General features: G+C 43.1%; 1 long non-coding RNA gene across 1 annotated transcript; it reads left to right on the top strand.

Annotated features, from left to right (window-relative positions):
* Positions 1-431: 431 nt before the first annotated feature.
* LOC140216088 (uncharacterized) lies at positions 432-11,145 on the top strand. The gene is made up of 3 exons (XR_011892746.1): positions 432-892; positions 1,974-2,066; positions 10,899-11,145. It is a non-coding gene; the product is annotated as an uncharacterized lncRNA (long non-coding RNA).
* The last annotated feature ends 4,339 nt before the right edge of the window (positions 11,146-15,484 follow it).

Raw genomic sequence — 15,484 nt, 5'->3', positions numbered from 1 at the left:
TTTTTAAAAAGGCCAATTAAAGCTTTTTTTTCCTCTCTTTCTCTTTCTCTGTGCAAAAAAGAAAAGACAGACTCGCAAGTACCTCTGCATCCTATGTAATCAGGAAGGGCCACGTCTCTTTACAAATGAACGTCCAAGCAAAAAAAAAATATATATATATATAGAAAATGAATTCACTTACATGCAGTTACCAGCCCACCTTTGCCATTCCATTTCATTTGATATCAGCCAATGTTTTTGCGAATAAATTTCCGTTAAACCTACCCGTAAACACAGGAAATGGCTTAGAGGTAGCGTAAAATAAATAGCTTGGAAAGTAGTATACACACGTATTTAAAAAAAAATATTTGTAGTTATGCCTTGAAAACGAAACCGAAATTGAAATAACTTCCCCCGACAGGTGTCGCTGCTATCGCCGCTACGTCATTTCCTGCGTCTCGCGGCGGGCCGGCGGGTGCATGTGTGTTTGGTGTGTTCTCCGTGACATTCTTGAAGTTGTGAGTAATTCGATTGTTTTTTGCTGCGTTTAGATTGTACTACCTCGTTGTTTTCGTGTACTTTTGCGCTCATCGACGTGAAGTGAGCGTCCGGAGTGAAGGCGACGCGATTATGCGTGAGAAAGAAAGGCAGCAGCGGCCTACGACATCGGTGTTTCTTTGTGACAGTGTGTTTACTATGCCTACGACGGCCGTCATTCGTGGCGAAAGAGAAAACATCTTCCATTCGGCCTGAACAGTGATGAAGTGGACGTTTTGTTTTTCGGCGGAATGCATCGTCAACATGGTCCATCCACTACGTAAACCAAACGGCGTGCCCAGAGTACACATCGTGACAGCGCTCCACCTTCAAACCGAGGGCCTTTTGCAAGGCGCATGGACTGCTCATATAAAAGGTACGTACGTAGTCACGTTCAGCGTCGCGTTTTTATGGTGCGTCATTGTGGTAGTAATTTTCGCGTAATTTAAAGGGCAGCACAAGGTGGGTTGGATGCGAGTGTAGTATCTGTACTCCAGGCATAGCCGACGGGCACCGAATGTGAAAAAGAAAAAGAATGTTTCATTGTTCACGTGTCCTCAACTAGAGTTGTAGAGAATTAAGTACTGCTACGCGTCAGTGTTCGGCGCAGGCAGGTAAATAATACTTTGGTTTGACTAATTGGTTCATTCTGTTACAAAAGATGGGCGCAGACTTATACCGGTGTCACAGGGCCACTTTCGATCACGATCGAGCCCATTCTGGATGCGAATTTTCGACCGCGATTGGCTCCCGTCCGCAGAGTGTGCAACGAAGCCAAACGCGCTCAGAAATTCAATTCCAGTCAGGATCGATCGCGGGCAAAAGTGTCGCTTATTTACTTGCACTCATTTGTTTTTTTTTGTGTTTTTTGTCGGAGGTCACGCGATAGGTAATGGCGCAAGTAGCTTGCAGTGCTCGTGCTTTCATGACTAGAACTAATGCAAAACAAAAGAACCACGACCACCCCGGCTATGTACTAATCCTTCGTTTTAAGTTGTGCTCGTTTGTTCTAGAAGCTCTCATGCTGTTGCGGATGAACGCGTGGTTGCGCGATTTGTTTATAAATTTATCTTCTTGTATAAATAAGTACACCGAGCCTAATCAATTTTTTTCTCGTCCTTGAATTCGTGTCTAGGTTTCACGCAGGCATGCTTATTACTACTACTATTTATGTTTTCTTGTTGTGTGACTGAGCCCTGCCTGAGGCGTCCTGTCAGTGGTCAAAAGTATTTCTGAAATGAATTGCACTCAACGTCCTACGGTTATTGTACGTTTCACTACCTTATTTTAATGTCTAGTTATAAAGCGTATGATTATTGTAGCTATTCTTGGCCTTTATATATGTATGTATTAAGCTGGTAAATGCTTAATTGTATTTGCAGCTTTGAGAGGTTCTTTTATTGAGTGGTCAATCTCGAGTGGCATTAATGGTGGGTTGTTTTCTTGTGCTCATGCAGTTACAGTCAACATGAAGCAATTGCATGGGAACCGACTGGCTGTCTTGGGCCTACACATTGCTGAAAAGACTGTAAAGACATCTGAGCTGACAGGTATAATTTTTTCATCACAATTGGCCGACATATTTTTTCCACCATAGGATGAAGACCTCTCCCAGTGAGCTCCAATTACCTCTGTCTTGCGCTAGCGGATTCGAAGTGAAGCCTGCAAATTTTCTGACTTCATCATAGTCTGCTTCTCTACCGTCCTTGACTACCCTTCTCATCTTTTGCCTTCCATTCTGTAACTTGAATGTGCCACCGGTTATCTGCCCTATGCATTACATGGTTGAAGAAGGCACTTGGGCTAGTTGGTGCTCATGGCAGACTTGAGACATCAATAACTAGCGTGACAAAGACAACATCAAGAAGCACATAAGACAGAACTCTAGACTTCAACTGAAATTTTCGCTACACAGAAACATGGAATGCACAGAATGTCGACAGACAGAAACAACATAGGAGCTATCGGAACAAATTGATGAACAGGTTAATTTCACTTGCGAACATTCTTGGTAAGAGCCAGAGATGAGTGCATACACACCTATTTCCCGCTTTTTTGATGCAAAGTGGTTCGTATATTTCTCTATGTACCTGATTCTGGAGCTGCCTGAGCACACGATTGCTTTGAAACTACTCGGTGCATGAGCACATATGGCGATGATTGGCCATGTGGCCACCAGCCACTAAGGTACTGAACGCTTCCCTATGTTTCCTCAAGCCAAACAGGTTGGTGTTTAAACGACCGCAGTTGTCAGTGGCTGGTGGCCATCCGGCCAATCATTGCTGTAGGTGCTCATGCACTGAGCAGTTTCAAAGCACTCATCTGCCCAGGCGGCTCTAGAGGCAGGTCTACATGAAAATATTCGAAGCACTTTGCATCAAAAAGCGGGTGATAGGTGTGTAAGCACCCCTTCTCTGGCTCTCACCAAAAAGAGTGTTCGTATCTCGAAATGAACCTATCCATCAGTTTGCTCCGATATCTCCTTTGTCAGGCAGGGAAAGGGAAATATGAATGTTGCTTCCATCCGTCGAGGTCGCATCCCCTGAATCCTATGTTTCTGTGTAGCCAAAATTTCAGTTGAAGCCTAGAGCCCTATCCTGTGTGCTTCTAGCTGTCGTCCATTGTCTTTTTCGCGCTAGTTAATGATGTCTCAAGTCTGCACTACATGGCCTGACCAGCTCCCTTCTTTACTCTTTATGTCAGCTAGGATATCAGCTCCTTCGTCTGCTTTCTGAACCACGCTGCTCTCTTCCTGTTTTTGCTGCCATCAGGATGGGAGTGGACATGACAAATGAAACTGAGTGTCATTTAGACAGAGGACCAGTGAGATTTCCTGTGCTTTACCTTTTGTTGTTGTACGTAAAGTTGAAATTGCACCAACACATCTTTTTCCACCTTGTGGTTTTCCCATAGCTGTGACAAATGAATATATAGGGTTTAAGAAACTAGAAATGCAGTTTGCCTAAGAAAAAGAATACTTTTGCACTTAAAGGTAACGTGTATGATGCTCTAACTCTTTTGATGCATGTGCCTTGAGGGGTGTTGATGTTGTTCATTTCTTTCAGTAAGCTTTACTTGACGGGTCGGTCTTTGTATAAGGAAATACGTTCTGAAGAAACCATAATACCTGACAGGCAGAATTGTTCAGGTTGAGTGCCAAGTTTTCTTTCATGACATTTTTTTCAGGCTGTACTAGTTGACCCATGATGTTCAACAGTGCGGGCTTGTACAAAGGACGTCGAAAGTGGCGAGAAATGGAGACAAATGCTATCACCTCTTTCTCCATCCTTTGTCGAGTTCACATTGTCGAAAGTCCTCGACCAATACCAACTAGCCCGTTTGCGTACCTGTACTAGTTGAGCCATTTCTACTATGGTACTGTAAACCGAATGTGCTAAATTCAAAAGTGGTGCCTTTTCTATCTTTGTACAAGTAAGTGTTTCATATAATAGTTTAAGGCATTATGGTTGATGTCATGTTTTGACACCACCATAACCTCATAAAATATCTTCATGCATGCGAAAGGTGCCTCTTGTACAAGTTGCATGCTGGCCTGATATGGAGTACAAACCTGGCAGGAGGTAGAGCACATGCTGTATTGTAAGCAAGATGCACGATTGCATTTACTTGGCAGTTATCGCAATGTTTTCTGATATTTACCTGCAGGAACATTAGTTATCTCAGCTGCTAAAGACACTGGTAAAGATACATCACTAGACACTGGGAGTAGAAAGAAAATCTGATTTTGCAGTACTATTGAAGTCATGCAACATTATGTCTGACTAAACTGGCAGGGATGCTAGCTGTTAAAAAGAAAGGACTGATTTCAAGAAAATTACGCATTCTTAAATGTGTAAGTGAAATGCTCTATGCTTATAAGCTACAAAAGATTTCCAGGATAAGCAGGCTAGTTACACTGGCCATTTGCTGATTCAATAAGGTTCACTGAAGCTTGTTTTAAAATTCACAGTGTCTTTATACAGGGTGATGATTTTAAGTTTCGTGGAATTTTGAAATATAACCTGTTGCATATAGCATAATTCTAGTCCTTGAGCAGGAATATTCAAACAGGCAGACATATCTTGCATGAGAAATCGAAACACATGTTCAATTAATTACTTCATGGCACATATAAACAAAGAAAGTGGCTTAACCGAGGGGCCGATGCTTATTAATCTTATCCTAAGAAGCCAGCAAACACTAACACCAAGGACAACTTAGGGTAAATTACTTGTGATTAATAAATGAAATAATGATAAATTAATGAAAATATAAGTGGATGAGAAAACAACTTGCCACAGGTGGGGAACGAACCCACGTCTTCACATTACGCGTGCGATGCATTACCAATTGAACTACTGCAGGCGCTTTTTCCCCATCCACTTTCTTCGGTATTTATGTTTCCTAGTAGAACTCTGGGAGTATTTGCCAGTGCCACCGCATATATGAGGCACATATTGTAATTTACGAATCATAGCCCATAGCCAGTGAGATTACAAGATGCATCCACTTGGAAATCAAGAATGATGCCAGTTTGGAGATATGCACCATCAAACTTGCCGTAAAAATGCACTGTTGTTCCACTTACTTTTTTAACAAAATGTGCTTGTATGCACTGATGCACAAAAGTAACTGGAACACCCTTGTGTAGTGTTCTTCATCAGGGAAATATTCCTAACCTGGTGTCATCCTGGAAGTTCAAGTGCACACGTCTTCCAAGCTCACTGGCTACAATTCGTAAATTGCAATATGCACAGTAAAATAATTAGTCAATAGTGAATTTTTTTAATAATTGAACATGTGTTTCGATTTCTCACGCTAGTGATTTCTACCTCTTCAAATAATATAGCTCAAGGACAAGAATTATGCCATCTGCCACAGGAAATTTTTTAAAATTCCATAATACTTAAAAATTATCACCCTGTACAATGCTACTACAGTGCTAAACAGCCAGCAGCCTAATCATCACATTTAAGGATGCCGTAACAACACTGACAAGTGCACTAAAGTTTCTGCGTTTCACAGATGAGATGTTGGCCATTAGAATATTTGATCTTACTGTAACTCACGATCAGATAAGCAGCAAGATCAAGTAAAAGCAGATGACAAACTTAATACATAAAAGGCTTTAACTGTGCTTTGATTAAAATAGCTAAACTTCTGTTAAGCATGATGCATTCACTGTGTTGTTCCAGTTCAAAGCATCTAAATGATCAGATGCTAAAGAGTTCTTGCTCGTAAGATCTTTAGTGAAAACCTCTGTAATAAAAATACCAGCAGGATTGTGTGCTTGCTTAGTGGAGATGTCTAAGATGATGTTAAAAGGTGTAGGTAGGGCTTCTAGTAGAGATGCCAAATATTTCTTGGAGAGGGGTTCTTACCAGCCACTGTGTCATCATCATCATCAGCCTAGTTACGCCCACTGCAGGGCAAAGGCCTCTCCCATACTTCTCCAACTGCCCCGGTCATGTACTAATTGTGGCCATGTTGTCCCTGCAAACGTCTTAATGTCATCTGCCCACCTAACTTTCTGCCGCCCCCTGCTACGCTTCCCTTCTCTTGGAATCCAGTCCGTAGCTCTTAGTGACCATCGGTTATCTTCCCTCCTCATTACATGTCCGGCCCATGCCCATTTCTTTTTCTTGATTTCAACTAAGATGTCGTTTACCCGCGTTTGTTGCCTCACCCAATCTGCTCTTTTCTTATCCCTTAACGTTACACCCATCATTCTTCTTTCCATAGCTCGTTGCGTCGTTCTCAATTTCAGCAGAACCCTTTTCGTAAGCCTCCAGGTTTCTGCCCCATATGTGAGTACTGGTAACACACAGCTGTTGTACACTTTCCTTTTGAGGGATAGTGGCAACCTACTGTTCATGATTTGAGAATGCCTGCCAAACGCACCCCAACCCATTCTTATTCTTCTGGTTATTTCAGTCTCATGATCCGGATCCGTGGTCACTACCTGCCCTAAGTAGATGTATTCCCTTACCACTTCCAGTGTTTCGCTACCTATCGTAAACTGCTGTTCTCTTCCGAGACTGTTAAACAGTACTTTTGTTTTCTGCAGATTAATTTTCAGACCCACCCTTCTGCTTTGTCTCTCCAGGTCAGTGAGCATGCATTGCAATTGGTCTCCTGAGTTACTAAGCAAGGCAATATCATCAGCAAATCGCAAGTTGCTAAGGTATTCTCCATCAACTTTTATCCCCAATTCTTCCCACTCCAGGCCTCTGAATACCTCCTGTAAACATGCTGTGAATAGCATTGGAGATATCGTATCTCCCTGTCTGACGCCTTTCTTTATAGGGATTTTGTTGCTTTCTTTGTGAAGGACTACGGTGGCTGTAGAGCCGCTATAGATATCTTCCAGTATTTTTACATATGGCTCATCTACACCCTGATTCCGTAATGCCTCCATGACTGCTGAGGTTTCGACTGAATCAAACGCTTTCTCGTAATCAATGAAAGCTATATATAAGGGTTGGTTATATTCTGCACATTTCTCTATCACTTGATTGATAGTGTGAATATGGTCTATTGTTGAGTAGCCTTTACGGAATCCTGCCTGGTCCTTTGGTTGACAGAAGTCTAAGGTGTTCCTGATTCTATTTGCGATTACCTTAGTAAATACTTTGTAGGCAACGGACAGTAAGCTGATCGGTCTATAATTTTTCAAGTCTTTGGCGTCCCCTTTCTTATGGATTAGGATTATGTTAGCGTTCTTCCAAGATTCCGGTACGCTCGAGGTTATGAGGCATTGCGTATACAGGGTGGCCAGTTTCTCTAGAACAATCTGACCACCATCCTTCAACAAATCTGCTGTTACCTGATCCTCCCCAGCTGCCTTCCCCCTTTGCATAGCTCCTAAGGCTTTCTTTACTTCTTCTGGCGTTACCTGTGGGATTTCGAATTCCTCTAGGCTATTCTCTCTTCCACTATCGTCGTGGGTGCCACTGGTACTGTACAAATCTCTATAGAACTCCTCAGCCACTTGAACTATCTCGTCCATATTAGTAACGATATTGCCGGCTTTGTCTCTTAACGCACACATCTGATTCTTGCCGATTCCTAGTTTCTTCTTCACTGTTTTTAGGCTTCCTCCTTTCCTGAGAGCCTGTTCAATTCTATCCATATTATAGTTCCTGATGTCCGCTGTCTTACGCTTGTTGATTAACTTAGAAAGTTCTGCCAGTTCTATTCTAGCTGTAGGATTAGAGGCTTTCATATATTGGCGTTTCTTGATCAGATCTTTCGTCTCCTGCGATAGCTTACTGGTTTCCTGTCTAACGGCGTTACCACCGACTTCTATTGCGCACTCCTTGATGATGCCCATGAGATTGTCGTTCATTGCTTCAACACTAAGGTCCTCTTCCTGAGTTAAAGCCGAATACCTGTTCTGTAGTTTGATCCGGAATTCCTCTAGTTTCCCTCTTACCGCTAACTCATTGATTGGCTTCTTGTGTACCAGTTTCTTTCGTTCCCTCCTCAAGTCTAGGCTAATTCGAGTTCTTACCATCCTGTGGTCACTGCAGCGTACCTTGCCGAGCACGTCTACATCTTGAATGATGCCAGGGTTCGCGCAGAGTATGAAGTCGATTTCATTTCTAGTCTCACCATTCGGGCTCCTCCACGTCCACTTTCGGCTAACCCGCTTGCGGAAAAAGGTATTCATTATACGCATATTATTCTGTTCTGCAAACTCTACTAATAATTCTCCTCTGCTATTCCTAGAGCCTATGCCATATTCCCCCACTGACTTGTCTCCAGCCTGCTTCTTGCCTACCCTGGCATTGAAGTCGCCCATCAGTATAGTGTATTTTGTTTTGACTTTACCCATCGCCGATTCTACGTCTTCATAAAAGCTTTCGACTTCCTGGTCATCATGACTAGATGTAGGAGCGTAGACCTGTACAACCTTCATTTTGCACCTCTTATTAAGTTTCACAACAAGACATGCCACCCTCTCGTTAATGCTATAGAATTCCTGTATGTTACCAGCTATTTCCTTATTAATCAGGAATCCGACTCCTAGTTCTCGTCTCTCCGCTAAGCCCCGGTAACACAGTACATGCCCGCTTTTTAGCACTGTATATGCTTCTTTTGTCCTCCTAACCTCACTGAGCCCTATTATATCCCATTTACTACCCTCTAATTCCTCCAATAACACTGCTAGACTCGCCTCACTAGATAGCGTTCTAACGTTAAACGTTGCCAGGTTCAGATTCCAATGGCGGCCTGTCCGGAGCCAGGTATTCTTAGCACCCTCTGCAGCGTCACAGATCTGACCGCCGCCGTGGTCAGTTGCTTCGCGGCTGCTGGGGACTGAGGGCCGGGGTTCGATTGTTGTATTCATATAGGAGGTTGTGGCCAAGTACTGCACCAGGGTGGCCAATCCTGCTCTGGTAAGGTCATAGATTAAGAAAAAAATAAAGGTCAGCTTAGTGATGCTTAGTATAGTGATGCTTGCATTGTTTGTGATAGTGAGTATAGTGATGCTTGCATTGTTTGCCTGGGAAACCTAAAGAACAGCATCGTTAGTGCCTCTTGTTGTTAAAGGAGCAAGCTTCTGTGAAAATGCTGATTTCTACTCTTATTAACAATGTATAATTCTGAGGAGGCAGGCGAAACAACAATGCCATGTGTTATATTAACCGATTAATGTAAGGTCATTGTTTTGGCACGTAAACCCTGCGAATTTGTTTTTGCCTTGTGGCCACCACCTCCTGTGAAATAATGGTTGGCATTTAAACTGTTGGTTTTGAAAACAAGGCATTAATGTCAAAGTACCTCTTGATGGTTACAGTGCGATGCATAGCGAAGCATATGGCTGCACCTTATTTTCATTGTAACTTGCTTGCAGGGAAAAGTTGCAGTGAGATGATGTGGCTTCTCATTGTAAACTTATTGCATAAGAAAGGATTGATATATTTGTAAGCAATTCATTGGGCTCAACACGAGCATCTTTATTTGTGCACATTCTAAGTTGTAGTTTTGGGTCAGATGTCACACACGAAAACAAACTGCCCAGTGTTATTGCTGTAATATGAGGGCGGTTAAGGAAGTAATGCCTCCAAACACACTACTTTGCCAGTAGTACTGCAAACATTTTGGCTCTTTATCATTAATGCACTGATGTTTAAGCTATAGAATGTCACTTGCCTCATCTTCCTATCCCTTCGCGTTCCAAAGTAATCGATCAGTGCATGGCATCCAGTGGTGATGTCCGCTTGAAACAGCGGGCTGTAATTGAATTTCTCACTGCTGAAGGTTCTACGCCCCTCAACATTCATTACCGTCTGAAAGCAGTTTACGGGGATACCTGTGTTGAAGTCAGCATTGTGTGGAGGTGGGCAAGGACTGGGAAACATCAAAATCCAGCCGCATCAAACGTCCAGGATCAGCACCGAACTGGACGGCCCACAACGGCTTCTGATGCGGATCATCAACATCAGGCAGACGAGTTGAATCGGGTCAATCGCGGGATCAAGCAACACCAGATTGCAACAACACTCGCCATTTCCATTGGTTCAGTGAACCACATAATTAAGAACCTCCTGGGTTACAAGAAGATTTGAACTTGTTCGCAATGCTTCAACTTTTTCATGTCAGTCGTCAGTTGCCATGGCACCCTACAAGTGCAAGTCTTCTTGTAACGCAGCTCTTTTAATGATGTGGTTCACTGAGCCAATGGAAATGGTGAGTGTTGTTGCAATCTGGTGTTGCTTGATCCTGCGATTGCCCTGAGTGAACCTATCTGCCTGATATTCATGACCCTCATCAGAAGCCATTGTGGGCCGTCCATTTCGGTGCTGATCCTGGAGATTTGATGCGGCAGGATTTCGGTCTTTCACAGTCCTTGCCCACCTCTGCACAGTGCTGACGTCAACACAGGAATCCCCGTAAACTGCAGTCAGATGGTGATGAATGTTGATATGCGCACAACCTTCCGCAGTCAGAAATTCAATTACAGCGTGCTGTTTCAACTTGACGTCACCACTGGATGCCATGAATTGCTCGATTACTCTGGAATGAGAAGAGATAGGAATGTGAGGCGACATTCGATAGCATAAACATAAGTGCATCAATGATAAAGAGTTCAAAATGTTTGCAGTAATATCGGCAAAGTAGTGGGCTTGGAGGCAATAATTTCTGAATTGCCCTCATATAATTGTGTAACCTGTCTCTCCTACATTCATGATGTGGCAGAATAAATGCCTTATTCTTTCGAAATAATGATTTCTTGGAAGTAAGCACTATGTGTGCTTTCTTTATCCTGGTTTTCATGTGATCTTGAAATATTAAAGTGAATGATGCAGGGAAGCGCTGCTTGTCATGTTTCGTGTACTTTTCCTGACATTAAATTGCAACAAATCATTTTGCAGGTAGAAAACAAGCAGATGGCTACAGCGATCAAGGAAGAAATGGTTTCATCTATGATGGCTCGCCTTAGGACATTGGAATGGAGCTACACAAAGGCATCACCAGCCTCGCCTGTGCCCTGGAACATTGGTTTGAATAAGACTGTTCTTCAGTGTAGAACGACCACAAGACTTGTCACCACATACAAGGCGTAGTGCAAGCTCTAAATATTGTACAGGTGGCTAGAATAAATGACCCTCCATGCAGTCACTCTTCCTGTATCTGTGGTAAATGGGACCATTTCGCGCAGAACACTCACACGTGATTATGTGTTTTCTCTCAAAGTTGCTATGCCATGCGTTTGGAAACACATTACCTATTGTATGCACACCGTACATAACATTTCTGTGTGCTAGCCTGACTTTAGACTTACGAAACATACAATGAAGTGCATGTGTACCCGCTTCAACATGCCGTACTTCAACACCCTTTTAGCAAGGGCTCTTATATTGCTTATTACACCCGATAGGTGAAGGGGTAATATATTCCTGATCACACCCTTACACCCCATGGGTCGAAGGGTAATATTTTGTTCAAAACACCCTCAAAGGATAGGGTGTTATTGGAATATAGAATAACCATCATAAGGGTGTAATTGCCTATAAAACCCACCTTATTCTAGGGTGCTAGGGGGTTAGTTATAGACACTCAAAAAAACCCTTAGGGGTGTAAATTATTTTACAGTGTATGGCGATACAATAGGTACGAGGTGCTCCGGGGTATGTGGAAAGGTGGTATGGTTCCAGGACTTACTTTTGGAAATGCGGTTGTTTGCGATTAATTGATTGATTATGAAGAACCACTGAGGAATATGGAAGAAAGTAGATGGGCTGGGAGAGTGTTGAGGTATCTGTACAGCAAAAACATTGATTCACAGTGGAGGAAAAGAACTGGGAAGCTTACCAACCAGTATGCGGCCTGTAGGGTGGGCAACACAGCTACAAAGAACGTCAAGAGGAAAGCCACAGAGGCTGCAATAATCTCATGGGTGGCGGCAATGGAAAAGAAACCTGCCATGAGTAACTCCTTAGGAGGAAAAAAAACGAAATCAGGAAAGAAACAATTGATGATAACTCAAAGGGAAGCTCCTTACTTTTCGAAGCGAGATCGGGATGCCTTAGAACACGCCCCTATAAAGCGAGATACAGAAAGGAAGAAGAAGCATGTGCTTGCTGTGGTAAAGCTAGGTAAATGATAGAGCATGTTTTATTAGAATGTGACGACGTCTGCCCAGCGGTCGATTTAGGCACCACTGGCCTCCTTGAAGCCCTTGTGTTCAGTGAGAGCAGTGGAAAAGTAAACATGTCCGCAATATAGATTAGTAAGAGGCGATTGGAAGATTGGCGGAAGTAGGGAAACGACAAAAACGGAGACTTATAAAAGCAAAGTTCTCAATAGGGGATCAGAAAATTTGGTTGTGGGAGTTCATTGGTTTCTTTGTTTTGTTTTTTCTTTCTTTTTTAGCCAAGGTAGCACATTATGCAGTATAATAGCAAGAGCTTGGTGACGCAACCCACAGCCCCGTTCCAAAGGGGACGCTCATAACATCCATCCATCCATCTATCCGAATGTACAACGTTAAATGCAGTGGTGCCATCTGTTAGCTAAAGATTAAATCAGTTTCGTTGAAACGGTGGCGTCTTTCGTTCTGCCGAGCAGCGTATCAGAAAGCTGTAGTGGGGATTTTAGGGACTTTTAATTTTTGCGGACGCAGACAGCTTTGGGTACCCAAAGGGGCCTTTGCGCACCTAAAGCGCCACACACTACTCTCGTTCTGTCTCCTCCCTTTGTCGTCTTTTTCGCGGTACAATGCGCTGTGCATTATACTTGCCCTTCAGTGCGTTCTTCGCGTTCGCGTGCGTATTCTCGACCAGCTACTTCACACACACACACACACACACACACACACACACACACACACACACACGCACGCACACACACGCACACACACACATTATATATATATATATATATTTATATATATATATAGCACATACGCAAGGGCTTTGCGTACACTGTAGTACTATAGCTCGCTATCTGAAAACACTGCCGTTCTTTTGGCAAGGCGGCAAGCGCACGATCAACGCGCCAAATGCGGCCTCGCACCATCGCCGCCTGAAATGCGTCATACACTATGTAGAAGCCACGTCTGCGTACATTAAGGGGAGGAAGCACCTCGAGAGTAAATTGAAGACCAAAGTATTTGTTTGGGGCTATAGTTGGCAACCGATGGCAACAAACTAACAGGGCGACCAAGAGGCGAAAGGTTCCGTTTTGCTTGCGGTAAGCGGCCGAACGCCATATACGGGCTAAAGCTGTCTTTTGTACGCCCGGCAGCTTGCGTCCCTTTAACTTTGAGTAGCCAACATATAATCCTCCTAATTAACAACAACAACAACAACAACAACAACCTAACATTTTTTTTCTTTATCCTCAGACAGATGAGTGGAAGTAAATGCTGATTTTAACATACACGAAGTGACGCAAGCATGATGCACCAAGGCCGCGAATTGTGTCACGTGCGATTGTGCCAGGTGCGATCAGAGACCGAGGCGCCCTAGAAAGCTCTGTCGACAACGTCGTTCTTGCGTATATACGCTCATGCATATAGGCACCCCCTACGACAGAGGATCTCAAAAAAAAAAAAAAAAAAGGTATCTCCGTTTTCAATGACAAGTCCCAACAAATAAAATTGTTTTACATCTAAAGGTTTCGCAGCACATTTCTTTATCTTGCCTTCTTGCGACTTCTATTTAATGACATTCTGCCTTTTATGTTTCTCATCCGCAATCCGGCGAAAGAATATAAATATAAACGAAGTGGGTACGTGGAGAAATATATGTTTTGTAACTCTCTGCAGTGTTAAGGTAATTGGTTGTGCATCACTGCCCCTGCGACACCTGCTCTTTGCGTCTTGCCGAAGAACAGGTGTGCGCGAAAAAAGACGGGAAAAACAGATGAGCAAACGCGTATAGTGTATTTGAGCGTGCGTTTGGACAAGCGCGCATGTATAAGCGTGCACTTATTGCGTGACTTACTATTGTTCTAGCTTTTGCACCACAGCAATAGGGAAACCATGCATACGTTAGCAAGCTTCCGTAAGGAAGGAAATTTATAGCGGACAACAGAAATGAAAATGGAAGGAAGAAAACCAAATGTCCCCCAGCATCGCAGCTGTCTCACCTTTCAGTGCCTATGGACACTTCAACAATGCGGCGGCAGCGCGGAAAAGAGAGGAATATATGATAAAGAGCGACAGTAATGACAGAGGAATGATACTGTAAGAGGGTGAAAACTGGATGCAGTTAAAGAAAGACAGTAAGGTTACAAGAAAATAGAAACACTACATTATAACAACGAAATAAATAACAATAAAAGAAGCCGAATGCAAAGCCTGTATGGTCGTACAAACCATTAGTATGTGGTTTGGAAACGTAGAAATATAAGAACTGACAGAAAAAAGAAGAAAGGTAGGAGCAAGCTGGTAAGTGCCCCCGGAAGGGAAACAAGGCTTGCCTGTTCTTCAGGAAGAAGCGGATATAAAAGCATAGAAATGGAAGATGGGGAAGGGATAGGGAAGGACGGAAGAACGAAGGAATAGCGTTATGATGCATCACAAGGACTCAAGTAAACCAACCACAAATAATAGAGCACGGAATGCTATAGGAACATGATAACAACAACAACAAAAAGAAAAACCACCTCACTCCCTCCCCCGCCCCCCGAACGAAAAATACTGAAAAAGGAAAGTAAGAAAAAGTAAAAAAAACAAAAACAATGGAAACGCGCCTAGACAAAACCGCACTCGAACGTGTTATGGCTCTCGTGTGTTTTGTTAGGAGCTTCGGGAAAGCTCTCGCCAAGTTCCTTCCAGACTCGCCGGTCTCGCAAAGCCACGCTGGTCTCTAAGTGTAGTCGCCGAACGTAACAAAGCAACGATAGGCAGCTAAAGGTCTCCATCATCGCTCTAGTCGGCAGTCGGGAGACAGGTGTTCTCGTCGATCAATTTCGGAGATGTCGTTTTTTTTTTTTTTAGATTGGGTTGATTGGCTGGCTAAGTCAGCGGATGCACATGTGACGGAAAGGATGGCACAATTAACTCCCCTAAAGGTTGTATACATTAAGTTCGCACAGTTCCCGAGCGCTGAGGCGGACGCTGTCCGCTGCGGGGAAGTGGCGCAAAGCTTCACGACACGCTGTGGATAAATTATTCCCGAAAATGATCGGTCGTAAGTACGGCTCTGAAAACCGTACTCTACAGCGATCTCTCTCTCTCTCTCTCTCTCTCTCTCTCTCTCTCTCTCTCTCGCTATATATATATATATATATATATATATATATATATATATAAATTAATAGGCTTCTGATTTTTTTATCCCCAATACATTTGTCGTTAATGTTTAGACAAGTAGAGTTACAGATTAAGGGCTGGGAAAGAATCCGGAAAGAGCGGGGAAAAAAAAGAAATGTTTCCCCCCGTTTTCTCTTTCAGCTCAGTGAAATCGAAAAAATAATTAACATTTGCACATACATTTATACTTGCCATTCT

The sequence above is a fragment of the Dermacentor andersoni genome, chromosome 2 (assembly GCF_023375885.2).
Source record: "Dermacentor andersoni chromosome 2, qqDerAnde1_hic_scaffold, whole genome shotgun sequence".
Taxonomy (NCBI): domain Eukaryota; kingdom Metazoa; phylum Arthropoda; class Arachnida; order Ixodida; family Ixodidae; genus Dermacentor; species Dermacentor andersoni.
The sequence above is the reverse complement of the archived record's forward strand: the minus strand, read 5'-3'. Positions and strand labels throughout refer to the sequence as shown.